Source organism: Hipposideros armiger, unplaced genomic scaffold, assembly GCF_001890085.2.
Source record: "Hipposideros armiger isolate ML-2016 unplaced genomic scaffold, ASM189008v1 scaffold_21, whole genome shotgun sequence".
Taxonomy (NCBI): domain Eukaryota; kingdom Metazoa; phylum Chordata; class Mammalia; order Chiroptera; family Hipposideridae; genus Hipposideros; species Hipposideros armiger.
The window spans coordinates 1,966,567-1,971,384 of NW_017731371.1; positions in this window are offsets into that span (position 1 = coordinate 1,966,567).

Below are 4,818 nucleotides of genomic sequence, written 5' to 3' on the forward strand. Positions count from 1 at the left end.
TAGCCAAAAACTCTTGAGAAAGAAGAAGAAAGACAAAGGCATCATGCTCCCTGATTTCAAACTATATTGCAAAATGGTAGTAATCAAAACAGAACGGTTTTGAGCTAAAAACAGATACACAAATCAATGGAACAGAATAGAGACCAGAAATAAATGCATGTATATATTGTCAATTAATTTATGACAAAGAAGCCAAGATGTACAGTCAGTAAAGGTCAGTCTCTTCAATAAATGATGTTGGGAAAACTGGGCAGCCATATGCAGAAGAATGAAACTGGATCACCCTCTTATACTATACACAAAAATTAACTCAAAATGGATTAAAGATCTGAATGTCAGACCTAAACCATAAAACTATTATTAGAAAACACAGGTGGTAAGCTCTTTAACACTGGTTTGGCAATGATTTTCTGGATTTGACGCCAAAAGCAAAGACAACACAAGGAAACATAAACAAGTGGGATTCCATAAAACTAAAAGCCTTCTGCACAGCAGAGGAAACAATCAAAAGAATGAGAAAGCATCCTGAACGGAAGAAAATATCTGCAAATCAAATATCTGACAAGGGGTTAATTTTCAAATATATAAGGAACTCATACAACTCAATAGCAAAAAAACAAAAAAAAAACAAAAAAGATTAGAAATGGGCAGAGGATCTGAATGGATATTTTCCCAAAGAGGACATACAGAGTGTCAACAGGTACATGAAAAGATGCTTCACAGCACTAATCATCACAGAAATGCAAATCAAAACCACAATCAGTTATCACTTCACACCTGTTAGAATGGCTGTCTTGTTAGAGAGACCACTTCATAGACGGTGTAGAGGCCTGACAACTGCACTGTATTTCTGAAGCTGATGTTGAATAATAATGTATGTCAACTATAATTATATATACATATAGTCTCTGGGTATGGAGTAGAGTGTGGGAATGGAGTCAAAGGAATTGTAATAGATAATTATGATATCGGGGGTGGGAGGAAAGGGATTGTTATTTTGTGAGGGGTGAAAAGGATAACTATTGCATTGTTCTGTACACCTGAAACTAATAATAAAGAAAGAAAAAAAGAAATAACAAGTGTTGGTGATGATGTGGAGAAACGGAATCCTTGTGCAGCTAATAGGAATGTAAACTAGTGCAGTCACTATGGAAAACAGCATGGAAATTTTACAAAAAATGAAAAATAGAACTACTGCATGATCTAGCAATTCTACTTTTGGGTATTTACTTGATGAAAAATGAAAACACTAATTCAAAAAGATGTCTTTGCAGCATTTATAATAGCCAAGATATGGAAACAACCTCAATGTCCATTGACAAATAAATGGATAAAGAAGATACACACACTCACAGAATGTTATTTAGCCATAAAAATAAATTTTACCATATATGACAACATGGATGGATCTTGAGGGCATTATGCTAAGTGAAATAAGTTAGGGAAAGACAAATATTATATGATCTCACTTATATGTGGAATCTAAACAACAAGAACAACCAAAACTGAGCTCATAGATACCGAGAACAGATTGCTGTTTGTGAGAGGTGGGTGTGGATGTGCTGGGTGCAGGCAAAACAGGTGAAGGAGTAAAAAGTTTCAAATTTCCAGTTTTAAAATAAGTCAGAAATGTAATGTTCAGCACGGCAACTATAGTTAATAATACCCTATTGCATATCTGAAAGTTAATAAATTAGATCTTAAAAGTTCTCATGACAAGAAAAAAAATTTGAACTATGTATGATGACATGTTAACTAGGCTTATTGTGGGGATCATTTCTCAATATATGCAAATATTGAATAATTATATTCTACATCTGCAACTAATATGTTATATGTCAGTTACACCTCAATTAGAAAAAGAAAATAGCTACTGTGACAAACAAGGTATTTTCTCTAGGACATGACAATAACTCTAGCTCATTACTGAAGGTTTGGCTTGCCTTGAATGAAGTATACCTATTTTGCTCTAGACTCCACCACTATTTTGTTATGTGACCTTTCATATGCCACATAACTTCTACCTGGGAATTAGTGCTTTTTGAGCTCCTAAATAGAGAATAATTTCACATTGGAAAATTATTTTATCAAAATATTTTAATGTCCTTGAATTATAATGGATAGATATTTTAAATATGAGTTTTATACAGGATTATGGCTAGATCTTGATCAAAATGCAAAGGTCCTCTACATTACAGAGATCCTAAGTTAGTGTTTCTTAATAGCCCACAGTAGACATATTACGTATTTTTCATTTTGAGGTATTAAGTTGAAAATATTTTTCATGTGGAATAAGAACCATTTAAGAAAATATGGAAATCATTAATCTAGCTTACTGCTCTCTCTTACTTTGGAAACATTTATTTTATCCCTTGGTTACTGACAGTCTATTAGAGTTTAGAAACAACAATAGGAGATTTTATGTTTTACGCTTCATTGGAAAAAAAGCCTTCAGATATTTGACCTCAGATAATTGTGGATCCCATGGAGGATGCACTGCATATTTTCAGAAACTATGTGTTTTTAAATCCTGAGGAAGTAGAGGACACAATGTATCCTGGGAGCTTTCCTTTAGGATCTACAATATCTTTCTGTGGATTGTTAATATATACTGTATATGGTTGTATTGTATATTATATCTCTTATTAACTCTAGTGCCATCACTAATGTTTTAATATATAACTATATGTGCCTCAAGAGAGTAGTTGGTGTGTTTTACTGGCAAGGAGCACACAAAAAAATTCTCCCTGCTGTTCCCATCTATTATAAATTAATATCCACTACCAGGGGACCTCTTACGATATAAAATTGTCATCCTGTGAGTGGTATGGATGGAATTACCATGAAGAAAAACTCAGCAGTAACCAGAGTATGAATTAGACAGCACCTATTCTGCTGTACTTGGGACCCCTGGTGTCTTATATTAATTTATGATAGATAATTTACATTGCTAATTTCAAAGTTTAATAATCTGCATTATCTTTTTAGTCACAGTCTTTTCTTAATGTAAGTGTATTTCCTATACTAAAATAAAATTTTCTAATAACATGGAATCATTTTTGCCAGCTCCAAAGTATCCTGTAATTTTCACAAGAAAAGATTTTAGCCAGTAATAGTGCCTGGGGGACGGGTCCTTTTAAGTGACATTGTTGCCTGCATTGCTTTTCATTTTGGCAGGAAAGTAGTTACAGGAGAAGGAGATTGATTTGTAATGACAGTCCTGTGTGTTGTAGTGTGATGGTTGCCTGGCAACTCTACCTATAGAAACTAAATATTAGTCTTGTATCTGTATTAATCCCCTCTTGTTATCAAGATTTCTAGGTATTTAATATATTAAGCTCAGAAAATACTTAAAAACAAAAAGGTTTGCTTATTTGATAATCCTTTGCAAGTGTATAAGATTGTTGGATGTCAACAAAATAGGTGGTACATAATGCTGTGAATAAGTCCTGAATGTATTTGAGTATCTCTTAAATTAGTCTGAGCCTAACCTTGGTGTCTCACATCCCTTACTTTTATCTCTTCCAAGGACATCTCTCTACACTTAAAGAACATTTATTGACAATCATTAATGTGCTAGCTTCTGTATGAGATATGGGTTAGAGTATGAATGTGAGAAAGACAGAGCCCCTGACCTTTCAGATTTGGGTGGACACTTTACCATTTGGTGCAATGCATAACTGGAAAGAAACGTTCTGACTTGTCACACTCAGGGCACACATCCATCAGTTTCAGCTATTCTTTTTACATTGTTGTAGAGATCAAAGTAAGCTGTGGATTATGCCCAGTGCCCAGCCCAATACTTGTAGCTCCAATCCAAACTCCCCTCCTCCACCTTCTCTCAGAGTATGCTATTACCCTGGTCTGGTGCTCCCTAAATCTCCATTCCTCTAGTCCATGCGTCAGATTTCAGTTTTGGTGTGTTTACTGTTGTTGACTTCAATATAACTTACCTTCATGCCCTCATTGATCTCCCTCTATTTAAAACACAGAAAAGCTGTGAAGGAAAATTGGCTAAAAGATGCATATTTTACTGATGAGAAAACTCTCCTTAGGGATAGGGTAGTACCTCCAAGTTTCAGGAATAGATAAGGTCTCAAGATGAAATATATTATTTTCAACACATAGGCTAAGAACCTATATTGCTAATGAGGTAAAGAATAATCTTTTATTCCATATGGGGACACCAAATGGGGACGTTTTGTCATTAATCTTCCATACAGCCATTATCTTAGTTGGCTGAGGACGTTGAAAAGTAGTCACTGCTTTGATCCTTGATATAATCATATGAATGGTAAGCTTTTCTTACTGGCCACCCAAACACTCATGACTGCTATCAGTTCATTTAATCCCAAATCAGTGCATCTGATAATAAAGAACAAAGGGGCGAGAGAACAGAGCTGAATAAAAATGATCTCTCTCCCATACCTCTGTCACTTGCTAAGACAGCACAATATTCTCTACCAGAGCTCATCAAGACAGGGCCCATTCATTAGGTGTGTTACTGAATCCATCAGCATTCAATTGTGGAAGCTAAAGCAGTGCATTACGGAATAAAGATTCAGGACAGCAATGAGACCTTATACACTCATCAGAGAAGCTAGAGAAGTATCCAGAAGGAAGAAATGAAGGATCAGTTACCAACCAGCATTCCTAAAGCACTGGAGCTGGTGGGTAAGTAAGAGCTTGCGGGGAATCTGGGAAGCAGGCGTGTCCAACGGCCAGGATGGGGCCGTGCAGGGGAGCTAGAGAAGAGCCTGGGGATTGTAACCACCTGTTGTGGCAACTGTTTGTGCAGATGTTCAGCCAAATGCCTGG